The following is a 14,250-nucleotide window of genomic DNA, read 5'->3' as shown; positions in this document are numbered from 1 at the left end:
AGTCACTTAACAATAAACGAAGCTGGAGGAAAAGCCACTGGAGTTGGGTTCTGCAGGTCAACAGACTATCCATAGGACAAGCATAGTGTGAAAGGGTCTAAGACAGAAGCTCAGGAGAAAGAAAGGGACAAAGACCCTCATGCCATCTTCAAAGAGTTACCAACCTACCTGCAAATCCCACCCCTCAACAGAGCAGAGATTATCTAATAGCTAATTATCATCTCTAAGGGATGATGAGTGGAATACTCAGTACTATCAAAGGAGGAGGGAGTTCAGGAGGACAGCAATCCTGTGGGTCAATAAACTTACAGAAAACACAGGACTTGTGTTGGGTCATTGGAGCCTTCACGAAGGCAAAGGAAGGCAGTCTCAGAACCAGTCTTTGTAACTCGAATGGTGCTTGCAAGCATCTGAGTCAGAGATTTGAATTGTACATGTGAGAGGTGTGTGCTCAGTCATATCCAACTCTTTGTGACTCTATGAACTGTAGCCACCAGGCGCCTCTGTCCATGGGGTTCTCCAAGCAAGAATCCTGGAGTGGATTACCACGCCCTCCTCCAGGGGATCTTCTCGACCCAGGGATCGAACTGGCATCTCTTGCGTCTCCTGCACTGCAGGTGGATTCTCTACCCACTGAGCCACCTGGGAAGCCCACACTAATTTATGGAAGCTTGAGCTGGCTCCTGTAGTTGTTTTTATTAAACTATGAATTGATTTTAACCGGGAAAGATTAGTTTTTACAAAACGATTGAACTCAATTCAAATCAAAAGAGACCAACATATTTTTCCAAAATGACTGATGCAAACGAAAGCAAAGGCATTTATTCATTCATTTGCTCACTCAACAAACACTGAGCGTCTGCTAGTGCCAGCCAGAGCTCCGCATAGCAGGTTCCTGCTTTTGGAGCTTATAGTTTGGTAGGGGAAAGCCAGACACGAAAATAGATTGGATAAACAAGGAAATTTCAGGACATAATAAGACGAAAATGAAACCAAGTTCTGTGCTCAAATTACTAATTCAGATTGAGTCGTCAGGGAAGGGTGCTCCAGAGAAGTGACTTTTAATAAGAAATGGAAATGACAGGAAGGAGCTGGAAAGGCAATGACATGGCATTGGGGTCATGCCAGGCAAAAGGAACAAGGCCGAAGGTAGAAGCAAGCTTAATATGTTCAAAAAACTGAAAAGAAACAGAGGCTGGAAAGTGATGGGCAAGGGGAGGGTAGTACAACATTAGTTAGGAAAGCCAGGGGGTGCCGTATCATAGAGGCATCACAGACCAGGGTGAGCGGCTTGGACTTTTTGCTAAGTGTGACAGGAAGCCATCGGTGGTTTCAGCTGCTGTGTGGAAATGGGCAGGAGTGAGCAGGGAGGCAGGGAGACCACATCAGGGACAGGAAGCCTGGTGAGGATGGCCATGGCTTATACTAGGCATGCTTGCCAGCTGACCCAAATCTTGATTTTTCCATTACCGTCATCAGAAAGCATCAACAAGCTATACTTAGGTTGAAAAACAAAACCAAATTCTCCCAAACAAGATCCAATCAAACCACGCCAGGATGCCCTTTTCCAACAGGCCACGCTACAGTTTAGTTAGTGTGCATGCTAAGTCAATCAGTCGTGTCTGACTCTTTGTGACCCTACAAACCATGGCCCGCCAGGTTCCTCTGTCCATGGGATTCTCCAGGCAAGAATACAGGAGCGTGTTGCCATTTCCTCCTCCATGGGATCCTCACAACCCAGAGATCAAACCTGTATCTCTTGTGTCTCCTGCATTGGCAAGTGAGTTCTTTATCCCTAGTGCCACCTGGGAAGCCCAGAGTTTAGTTAAGAGTCTCGGACAAAAGAACAGACAAGACACCGTTGGTGAGATATCCTTGAATCTTTAAGAGCCTAAGCATTTCGTAAGAAGATGGGTTTGAACTAATTGTATCACCATCTTTCTAAAGTTAGCAATGGACTGTCCCTCAGTTTGATCTTCAAAGGCTTCACGGAGATTAAGTTTGGAGAACAGGAGATGACGTTTGAATATGAATCTCCTCTAGTACCTTCTGAACTTTCCAGCATATCCATTCACCAGTCTCAAACTGGTTCTTCTTGGCTGGGCAGGAGGAAAGGGAATTAGATTTCATCACTCACTGTGCCCACAGAATTTTATATAATGCTCTACAAGGTACAAGGAAACTTTAAAAAGTGTATAATTATCATTTGCCTGATGCCAACTGTGTCTATGCAACTTGATTTTCTTGGTTACTGGTCTCCATTTTGTAAATTAGTTCAAACCAATAAATCAAACTCCATTTTGTGCCACGAGAGAGCTGCAGCCTAGGCTAGCAAGCCCTGTGTGGAGATCTTTACACAAGGATAAGATAGTAAAGGTTGCGATCTTAATGCCCATTTTATATGCATGACTTGAGTTGAGCCCTTATGCATAATTCATGCGGTCATTTACAGGCTTTTACAGGACTCCCCCTTTAAGAGTTAACTAACAAAGGGCAATATCAGCCATGGCAACAAGGATATTATGTAAATCTATCTCTGTACCAACATAAGAGGGGGTAGGTTGATTAATTAAAAAGACAGAGGAGGATGGGAGGTAAGGTACACATGCCTCTTGATGTTACACATCATTCATTAATGTATTTAATTGAAAAGAATTTTGAAGGGTAAATATGTGTTTGTATATTGCCACTGAGCGGGAGAGCACTGCTTAACCCTGTGAGCAACCATTTGAATCAATGGAAAACACCTGATTTCATTCATTTCATTTCCTCTCCTTTCAAGGAATAGCATCATGAGAAGGTGAACTAAGTCTTGGGTTTGATATCAGCTTTAGCCCATTATACTAATCTAGGTACTTAACTCCTTTGAGGCTCAGTTTCTTGCATATAGAATATACATTAAAATACCCATTTATTTACCTGGTACAGAGTGGGAGGGGACTATCCGAGGGTATGGATAGGAGAAGGCAGAAAATATTGGGGGTCATCTGGAAGAGAAGCAACCAGATGTCAGAAGCAGAGACCAAGGTGATTCTCCTAAAGTCACTAGGACGATACAGAGCCAAGTCAACTGTAAAGGTCCTAATATAACTGCTGTTCATTGAATTGCTGGAGGGAACCAAAGTAGAACCCTCTATCTTACCAAATAGGACTCTGAAATTTTCATTTCCAAAAGCTGATCTGAAAGCAGTGATGGTGGACTTTCCTGGTGGTCTAGTTGGTAAGAATCTGCCTTCCAGTGCAGGGGACACAAGTTCAACCCCTGGTCAGGGAACTAAGATTGTCTGTGCTGCAGGGCAGCTAAGCCTGCACGCCACAATGAAGACCCAGAACAGCTAAAAATAAATGAATTTTTGAAAATTAAAGCACTGGTAATGTCTGACCCATGAGTATTTAAAATATTTACACTTTACCTGAAGAACATGTTTCCATCAAGTGCATCTATAAAGCAAGACTGAGGCAAGAAGAAAGTTAGGCTTGCACTCTCTCTCTTGGTTTTCAGTACCAAGACAAGGTCAGGGCTCCTATCCAGAAGAACCTTCCAGACAAAGTGAGTGAAGCAATCAAAGCTTCTTCTGCATTTCATAAATCTGGGGTAGCTTACAATTGATGGGTGACTACTTCCAGGCAAACCGAATTCTTGTAGACAAGACAGCAGCCACATTTCCTGTGAACTGCTAGCGTTCGACCTTATTTCCAACACCTAGGAACTGAAGACACTTCCTCCCATATCCCAAGAACTTACTCTTCAGTATTTTCTATTTTAAAATTATGGTGTAATTGCATTCTTATCCCGCATGACAGAGAATCTGGGGATTGTTCTGATTCAGCTGTAGAGAAGAAAGTTCTGTGTTTCTGTTCCAAGACTACCTTTGTTGTTTTATATTATAAAATAATTTATGCTTATTGTATACATTTTAGAAAGCAAAGAAACTTCTGAAGGAACAATGAAAAATTCACTGTCAATAGTTGATGTTTTCTTAGGGATTTTCTTACTGTATATGTGGCATTAGTGGCAATGAATCGGTGTGCCAATTCAGGAGACCCAAGAGACATGGTTTTGATCCTTGGGTCAGGAAGATCCCCTGGAGAAGGGCATAGCAACCCACTCCAGTATTCTTGCCTGGGAAATCCTATGGACAGAGGAGCTTGATGGGCCACAGTCCACAGGGTCGCAAAGAGTCAGAAATGACTGAGCATACATATATGTGAATATAGCTGTAATTACATTAAAAAGCACAACCTATTTTCCCCTAGGGAAATTTATAATTGAGGTTGTCTTCTCTCTGAATTTCAGCATTTCGTACATCACAGGGGCCACAATGATGTGAAATAAAACCAAGTTATAACTATAAACTTCTACGACTACTTGAAATGATAAAATGAATAGTCTTTTTAAATGGGTGATGTTCATTATTCCTATCATAGACAGTATCCCAAATTACAACGACTACACAGAGACTTCCAAGCCAGTAAGCACCACTGCTAATTTTTGCAAGACATGAGCATTCTTGGAACCAAAGAGTTCCCTTCCTAATCTTGCAGGAAGAGGAGCCCCCAGGATCACAGAGAATCATGGATTTGTAGAGCTTTGCTGTATTACCAGTAAAGATGGTGCCTGTAGCCCCAGTCTCTAAGTGTGACCAGTTATTAGACTGATATCACTGAGGGTCTTTGCCTTTCCTCTCTGGAAGCTAGAGACCAGTTAATACCATAATTCCTTATACCCCTAAACCATAGTCCATTAGGCAAGCCTCTCTTGGTTTCTGGTATCTCACATATTCTTAATTCTATATTCCTTAGAATATCTTTCACCATCTCCCTCCATTATCATCCATTGTAACTTTTTTCTTCTAAGAAAACTTCTGATTATTCCCCCTGGAATCCTCACTTCATGTAAAAAAAAAACCCTTGCAACCTCTCCTATTTCTGGTAATGTCACAGGTTATTTGGACCAACTTCCTGCTGGAAATAGCTAAAAAGAGCTGAATTCATCTACACTCCCTCAACACCTCCATTTCCATTTCTGAAGAATGTGGAAATAGCTCACTTCACTTCAGATGTCAGTGTTTATTAACACTGAGTCGGGGAAGATAAACATCTGAACTGTCAGAGATTAAATAACTGAGACAGACATGAAAGCTTTTTATGTTGATGTTCTTACATATCATTTATTGACAATCCAATCCTGTTTAACTCTTTCCAATCCCATTTGGGGGTTTGTCAAGAACTCGCTGGGATATTTTTTGCAAGCCATTTTGGACCAATTCTTTAGCAAGCAAATGAAATCTCTGTAAAGGGTGGCAGGCCAGTGGTGGTTATACTGGGAGAATTAGACTCTTTCTTGCTTTGGTGCCAAGCTGGCCCATGTTCCCCTTTGTGCATGGTTCAGACAGCTCCCAGGCACTGGGTCTGAGTGGGGTCTGACCGCTGCCTCCTCCTTAGTGAGTTCCTCTTGCTCACTCATTCTGATGACATTATTCACACTGAATCAGAAGTTGAACTATGATTTATATGCCCTTTTCTGTACAGCTTTGTGTATCCTCTAAAGTGAATAATTATCTATTTTTATTTGATTATTTCCCAACATGCTTTCTAACAATTTGACCACACATTTTCCATCAGTCTTCTAAATTCTTCTCAAGATGTTTGGAGACATCAGGTATTTATCAAATCGTATTCCTGAAGAATTTTCCCTTGGAAATTTCTGACTTGTTCTGAACTTGTTAAACCAAAACTGAGTCGGGGTAACCTAGCCTATATTTAAGTAAAGAGTCTTCAGCCATTATAAAAGTCAAACAAGAAGAAACAAAGAAAGAAAAGAGTAACTGGAAAATCTTAACATATTGATAATTCTGTAAGGAAAATGAGCTTAAGAGTTGTGAATAGCTAAGATTCCAAGCTCAGGAATTCCCCACTCCTGGGACAGCTTTGTGATTTCTCTCTCTTTCCCACATGAACTGTGCCCAGCCCTTCTCACTCTCTCCATCTAAGACCTAGGTCCCTGTCTCATCTCTCTTTCCTCACTGCCTGTTCCAGACTCTGGTGGTCCAGGCATCTTCCTGACTCAGCCCTCACCTCCACTAAGTCTCACTGCCGGATCACACACCCTTCCCCAGTCCTAGCCCACACTCCTAGTGCCCTACACTCTGCCCAGTCACTTCTGTTGTTCTTAATTATGCACATGTCTTGTGATTATTGGGGATTCCCTGGTGGCTCACATGGTAAAGAATCTGCTTGCAATGCAGGAGACCAGGGTTCTATCCCTGGGTCAGAAAGATCCCCTAGAGAATGGACTGGCAACCCACTCCAATATTCTTACCTGAAGAACTCCAGGACTGAGAAGCTTGGCTGGCTACAGCCCAGGGGGTCGCAAGGAGTCGGACCTGACTGAGCATAGCAGTGCTATTGTGATTATTATTTATGCTGTGTCCCCTCCCCACCCACTCTCATATAGAGAGACCTTAAAATTATGTTCACTGATGTGTCCAAGAATCACTAGGACAGTGCCTGGCACACAGTATGTGTCCAAAAGTGCAACTTTTTTTGAGTGAATAAATGATTTCTTTTTTTTTTTTAATAAATGATTTCTTAACCCAGCACCCCAGATGCTTTTACCACCCTGGTTTTCTCCCACCTTCATTGTGTCCATTTTCAAACTTGAATCTACCCAACAGTCATTTTCTCAGCCCCTGATGCTCTGGCTTCTGATATTTTCAACCTGCTGAGAGTCGCTGGAGAAAAATCACAGAGGTCTGCCAAGGAGATCCTCCACAAAATCATATTGCTGACCTCATATGTGACTTTAATCATGACTAACAATCTCTGTGGGCTTCCCAGGTAGCTCAGGGGTAAAAAATCCACCTGCCAAGCAGGAGACATGGGTTCAATCCCTGGGTCAAGAAGATCCTCTGGAGAAGGGAACGGCAAACCACTCCAGTATTCTTGCCTGAAGAATCCCATGGACAGAGGAGCCTGGCAGGCTAGAGTCCATGGGGTCATAAAAGAGTTCGATAGGACTTAGCAACTAACAACAATCTTTGTATTTATCTCAAGTTGCCTCCCTAGCAAATTCCACAGTGTGATGTTCCAAAACATCTTTCCCTTTTGTATCTGTGTAGAGTCAGACTTGTTGCCCAACCACAGCCAATGTTCAGACTTGAGCAATTGTTTTCATTTTTGTAATAGGTTCTTTCCAACTCTATTTTGTCCCTACTCTTTTGGCCTCTTTCCCTCACCTACTTCTAACTTAGGCAATCTTGCTGAATTTTAAATCTACTCACAAGCAGACTTAAATGATTTTGTTTCAATAGGGTTTTAAGTTTGTTGTTGATGTCTTTTAGTTTCTTAGGTAATTTTAAAGCACTTCGTACCTTGTAGATTAATTTTGATGGTCGTATAATATTCTATGATAATATACTTACTTTCACTAATGTGGGACTTACATATGTTTTTCCATTTATTTTATCATAAAAGCCTAGGCACATAAATCTTTATTTGACATTTCTGCAATTTCTTAACAGTAGATTCCTAGATTTATTGGAGTCAAAAGTTCTAAGCATTTTAAGACTCATGATAAATGTAGCCAAATTTCTTTTCAGAAAAAAGGTATTGATTTATGCTTCTATTAGTCACAGTGATCACTTCATTATACCCTGGCCAGTACTAGTATTTTTGTTTTATCTTTTTTTTTCAACTGAATACACAAAGAATAGTGTTTCATGTTAATTGCATCTCTTTGATCATTTGTGATACGATATTTTTCATATATTCATTAGCTATATGTACTTTTCCTTTTGTGGATTGCCTATTAAATATCTCTCCCCATTCATCCGTTGAGATATTCATGTTCTTGGTCATTTTGTCTCTGTTATTGAGAAATCTATTGCAGTAATTGTGTGTAATGTTTGCTAGAAATAATTTTCTGGCTTGAAAATAGCCTTTTCATTCATTTTTTTCTTCTTAATATGTACACACCATTTTTAAATCTTGTTAGAGCTTTGTATCTTTGCCTTTGGGATCTTTGCATTTGTTTGTAACCATGGAGAGTCTTCTCTGATCCAGAAATTTTATATAATTTTCCAGTTTGTGTTTCTAATAGTTTGTCATTTATAAAAGCTATTCTTCATATATTTGCATGTGCTATGATATGAATTTCCCCCCCAAACAGTCAACCATTTGGTCCAATTTTGGAGTTTTAGTTGGATCAACAAATAATATCCTTTCCCTATCATGAGTTGGAAACCTATTAAGGGATAAAGACACAATGCACAATGCAGCCAGATGTTGTCTTCTTTATTTCTGGGTAAAGCTGACTAGAACATGTAATTTTAGATAAACGGCCAGAATAACCTGTTAATACACCTCACTCCTCAGAGAAGGCAATGGCACCCCACTCCCGTACTCTTACCTGGAAAATCCCATGGATGGAGGAGCCTGGTAGGCTGCAGTCCATGGGGTTGCTGAGTCAGACATGACTGAGCGACTTCACTTTCACCTTTCACTTCCATGCACTGGAGAAGGAAATGGCACCCACTCCAGTGTTCTTGCCTGGAGAATCCCAGGGACGGGGGAGCCTGGTGGGCTGCCATCTATGGGGTCACAAAGAGTCCGACACGACTGAAGTGACTTAGCACACCTCACTCCTGGACTAAACTGTTGGAGTCGCGTGAACTCAGGCCCTTCTGAGTCAATTCAGCCATGTCCAATTCTTTGAGACCCTATGGACTGTAGCCTACCAGCCTCCTCTGTCCATGGGATTCTCCAGGTAAGAATACCAGAATGGGTTGCCATGCCTTTCCCCAGGAGATCTTCCAGACCCAGGGATGGAACCCTAGTCTCTTATGTGTCCTGCTTTGGCAGGCAAGTTCTTTACCACTAGCGCCACCTAGGAAGCGCGTTGTGCTAGACCCCAGTGAATTCCCTTCGGACAGGAGCAAGAACTTCCTCAATAAGGGGCCACAGAGAAAGGGCAGAACAGCTGTCTGCAGCCCAGCGGATCCAAGAGGGGAGGAGCCTGGGCCACTTAACACTCTATTTCTTCTTCGGAATTCATCCGTGAAGTATTTCCCTCCTCTCATCCTAGGGAGGAGAAAGTGAGGACTCGGGAGAGAAGTGGGGCATGGGACTCGAGCTGAAGACTCTGTGCACAGAAACACACATTAAGGAACAATTTCTCTCCCTTCCTTTCTCCAACCCCTCCCACCCACACCAATAAATATCTAGCACCCTCCATCGGAGAATCTTCCACTTGAGTCCTTTCTGTGACACCATCTTTATCATCATCATATCATCATGTGAACTCAGGCCCTGCTGTGCTAAGTCGCTTCAGTCATGTTGGACTCTTAGAGACCCTGTGGACATAGCCCTCCAGGCTCCTCTGTCCATGGGATTCTCCAGGCAAGCATACTAGAGTGGGTTGCCATGCCCTCCTCCAGGGCATCTTCCCTACCCGGTGATGGAACCTTGGTCTGTTTCTGGCCTATCTATTCTGTTTCACTAAACTATACTAGTAATAGAAACAAATTGAAAGTATTATTGTTCTTCTGTTGTCTTTCACTTTCTGGGAAAACTAATCCCTCTCTGCCATCCACCTGTTTTGTTTTGTTTTCTCAAAATATGTTAGTTACTATTGCCTGTTGTCCTCCAGCTGCATTTTAAAATGATTTTGTCATATTCCAAAAATAACCCTATTGGGATTTTGATTGGAGTTATATTATAACTATAAATTAATTTGGCAGGAAATTGACATTTTTTTAATAATATTCAGTTCTCCCATCCAAGAACACAGTATGGTTCTATTTATTGAAGTCTTCTTTTATATCTTGTAGTAAAATCTTGTCATTTTTTCATATGAATCTTTCATAGTTCTTGTTAAGTTATTCCTAGGTATTTCATCTCTTTTGTTGCTATTGGGAATGCAATATTTTTCTCATTGTGTTTCATCACTAGTTATTGTTAGTAAATAGAAAATCCAGTAATTTTCAGATATTTATCTTAACATATATGTGCATGTGTGCGTGTATACAGGTGTCCTCAGTCGCTCAGTCATGTCTGACTCTTTGCGACCCCGTGGACTATAGCCCACCAGGCAACTCTGTCCATGGAATTCTCCAGGCAAGAATACTGGAGTGGGTTGCCATTTCCTACTCCAAGGGCTCTCCCCAACCTAGGGACTAAACGTGTGTCTCTTGCATCTCCTGCATTGCCAGGTAGGTTCTTTACCACTGAGCTAGCTGAGAAGCCCCCTATATATGTGTATCTTTCATATATTAAGTCATTCTTTTCACTCTTTTATTAATGTCAATACTTTCTTCCTTGGGCTTTCTAGACTGGAGCTTTCCATGGTGTGCCTCGTGCCATCCACTGTTGCGCTGAGAGTGGGACTCAGGTGCTCTGTAAAATACTGACTGCATCAGTCAGGGAAGGTCTGGTGCGGCCACTTGTAGCTAGTCACCTACAATCAAGAGGCTCCTTGGAGACTCAAGAGAGAATCTCAAGCAGAACAATTCTGATTATGAGATCACTATTAGCAATGAGCACAACCGGCCACATCCCACACACCTTGCTTTGTGCCAATCTGTTAAACCAACCCAAGGGGTGCCTTCTATCCAGGGAAGAGCACATCTCTGCCTTGTAGCCCTGGGATCATGGAGCTGCTGGAAGGGTTTGGGTACCAAGTGCCCATGGGCCCAGATCACAGACCAAAGGGGCTCAGGGCAGGCACTTCACCAGCCAGCAGCTTGAAATCTTGGCCCTGACACACAGGAGATGCAGCCACGTATTTGTGCCGATGGATTATTTTAACAACATTCAAACTACTTGCAAGGTGACTGCTCAGATAACACCAGTCTTTCTCTTCACATTAAAGAGCTTCATCACTTCTTGAAGCACATGATACAAAAAAGCTACACTGATTTGAAAAATCTATTTGCATCATTACAGCAAATTTCAGTATCACATTTGTCTATGAAAGAATGAAAGAGCTGTTAGATTCTCTTGGCAGCTGTTATACATTTTAAAGGTTAAAAACTAAATATTTAAAATTAGCAAATTCTATGAACAAAATTTCTCATTCATGTTAACTGATAAGATGTGATCATTAAAAAGTCAACACAAAGAGATATTGATAACTCAGGCATACAATCTTTTTAAAAATATTATTTATTTATGCTGTGCTGGGTCTTCATTGCTGTGTGAGGGCTTTCCCTAGGTGCAGTGATCAGGGGCTACTCTTCGTTGCAGTGTACAGACATCTCATTACAGTGGCTTCGTTTGCTGGGGAACACAAGCTCTAGGCACACGGGCTTCAGTAGTTGCACATTTGGATTTAGTTGATCCGAGGCATGTGGAATCTTCCCAGACCAGGGATTGAACCTATGTCCCCTGTACTGGCAGGCGGATTCTTATCCACTGTACCACCAGCGAAGTCCAGGCATATAATCTTAAAGTTATGTTCAGAGAAGGAAGCCTACGTTTCTAGGTAAATAATTCAAGACTATTTTACATGGAAGTTTTATATAAATTCAATATTGAATATCTTCCCTAATACATTACATTTTAATTTTATTATCATAATTGTATAATATAAAAACACACTAAAATTTTTTCACCAAGCTATAGAAGATTGTCTCCAGCCTTCTATGGTTTATTCCAATATATCTTATCATTATATATGATAATATTATCATTTTCTCCAAGAACCATACTGTGAAAAAGGACTGAGAATCTCTGTTTTAGTTCTTCAGGCACTCAGTCATGTCCAACTCTTTGTGACCCCATGGACTGAAGCACACCAGGCTTCCCTGTCCTTCACTATCTCCCAGAGTTTGCTCAAACTTATGTCCATTGAGTCGATGATGCCATCCAGTCATCTCATCTTCTGCTACCCATTCTCCTCCTGCCCTCAGTCTTTCCCAGCATCAGGGTCTTTTCTAGTGAGTCAGCTCTTCTCATCAGGTGGCCAGAGTACTGGAGCTTCTGTTTTAGAACAATAAGCAAACCATGATAACCATGCACCTCCTTTTATAATAAGCTTGTTATTTCTGCTTTAAGCTATTGCAACAACAAAAACTTACACACACACACACGCACCACACACACACACACAAAAACAACTGTGAGTTTGATCCAATTACTTTCTGTCTTCTCCAAGGCCATGTGCTATCAGGCGTCCTACTTTTCTCCTTAGTCATTAATCACTTTCTCTCTTGGGCACTTTCTCTTCAGTTTAAAGAAACAGGATCAAATTCTCCGTCTTGAAAAAGGAAGGAATAGTCCACCAACTTTGGATTCGCAAGCAATCTTTCTAGCTCTCACCTTCAGACTCTCACAATAGTCTGCTTCCTGCTCTGGTCATGCTACCAAAATCATCTCAGGTGATCATCTCCCTTGTGCATAACCCTATCGTCTCTTTTCAGTCCTCATCATCCTCGGCTTCTTTGCTGCCCACTCTGTTTCTCTTTTTTAAAAACTATTATTCATTCAGCACCTCCTGTGAGTCAGGAATTGTGCTAAATCTTTTATTTAGAACACTGGATTCAATCTTCACAATAGCCTTATTTTAGGTAGGTCTTACTCTATCTATTTTACAGATGAAAAAACTGAGACTCAGAAAGATAAGCAAAATTCCCCAAGGTCTCACAGTAAGTAAGGAGCAGTAGTGGGCATTCATATGACCAGAATCTTTTCAGTCCCTGGTTGTCTTCTATGACATTTTGTTTGCCTTGTTCTTTATCCTGTATTTCTGTTGCTCATTTTCAAAATTAAGGAAATTTTCAGTCATTATTCTTTCAAATATTTTTTAAGTTTCTTTCTTCTACTCTCTTTCTGGGACTGTGATAACATGAATGTTAGACCTTTTGATATACTCCCACAGGAGAAAGAGGGGTTATGCTCTCCCTACCCTTGCCAAATCTTTTTTTTTTTTCTGTTATTCGTAATGGATAATTTTTATTGACTTTTCTTTTAATGTACTGACTCTTCTGTTATATCCATTCTGCTAGTCAGTCCATCTGGGGAGCTTTTTATTTTGGCTCTTTATTTTTTTTAGTTCAGAAATTCCCATCTGGTCTTTTTATATCCTCTATTTCTTTGCTGAGACTTTCTATCTTTCCATTCATTTTAAGAATGATTACCTTTACTTCTTAGAGCATTTATATAAGAGCCACGTAAAAATTATAATTCCAGGACTTCCGCAGTAGTCCAGTGGTTATAGACAGCCAGTGGGAATTTGCTATATGATGCAGGAACTCAAGTCAGTGCTCTGTAATAACCTACAGGGGTGAGATGGGACAGAGGTGGGAGCGAGGTTTAAGAGGGAGGGGACATATTATACCTATGGTTGATTCATGTTGATGTATGACAGACTTCCCTGGTGGCTCAGATGGTAAAGTGTCTGTCTACAATGCGGGAAACCCAGATTCGATCCCTGGGTTGGGAAGATCCTCTGGGGAAGGAAACGGCAATCCACTCCAGTACTATTGCCTGGAAAATCCCATGGACAGAGGAGCTTGGTAGGCTACAGCCCATGGGGTCGCAAAGAGTCGGACACGACTGAGAGACATGGCAGAAGCCATCCCAATATTGTGAAGTAATTATCTTCTCAGTCCAGTCCACTCGCTCAGTCATGTCCGACTCTCTGAGACCCCATGGACAGCAGCACGCCAGGCTTCCCTGTCCATCACCAATTCCTGGAGCTTGCTCAAACTCATGTCCATTGAGTCGGTGATGCCATCCAACCATCTCATCCTCTGTCGCCCCCTACTCCTTCTGCCTTCAGTCTTTCCCAGCATCAGGGTCTTTTCCAATGAGTCAATTCTTTGCATCAGGTGGCCAAAGTATTGGAGTTTCAGCCTCAGCATCAGTCCTTCCAATGAATATTCAGGAGTGATTTTCTCTAGGATTGACTGGCTGGATCTCCTTGCAGTCCAAGGAACTCTCAGGAGTCTTCTCCAACACCAATTATATTCTAATTAAAAATAAAATAATTTTTTAAAAAAGAGAATTCTTCTGCCAGTACAGGGGCCTCAAGTTCAGTCCCTGGTCTAGGAAGATTCCACATGCCCCATGGCAACTAAGCTACTGCTGCTGCTAAGTCGCTTCAGTCGTGTCTGACTCTGTGCGACCCCATAGACGGCAGCCCACCAGGCTCTACCGTCCCTGGAATTCTCCAGGCAAGAACACTGGAGTGGGTTGCCATTTCCTTCTCCAATGGCAACTAAGCTGCTGCACCACAACTACTGAGCCCAT

The 14,250-nt window shown here is 41.8% G+C and overlaps 1 long non-coding RNA gene across 2 annotated transcripts in view; it reads right to left on the bottom strand.

Moving 5' to 3' along the window:
- Positions 1-11,153: 11,153 nt before the first annotated feature.
- The window catches only part of LOC132658485 (uncharacterized), a 28,562-nt gene continuing 25,465 nt past the window's right edge, over positions 11,154-14,250 (bottom strand). For both annotated transcript variants that reach the window (XR_009598175.1, XR_009598174.1), the window contains exon 3: positions 11,154-11,979. This is a non-coding gene — a long non-coding RNA (uncharacterized LOC132658485). The remainder of the gene's footprint in view (positions 11,980-14,250) is intronic.

This window comes from Ovis aries, chromosome 1, assembly GCF_016772045.2.
Source record: "Ovis aries strain OAR_USU_Benz2616 breed Rambouillet chromosome 1, ARS-UI_Ramb_v3.0, whole genome shotgun sequence".
NCBI classification, from domain to species: domain Eukaryota; kingdom Metazoa; phylum Chordata; class Mammalia; order Artiodactyla; family Bovidae; genus Ovis; species Ovis aries.
Note: the sequence above shows the minus strand (reverse complement) of the source record. Positions and strands in the feature narration are given on the sequence as shown.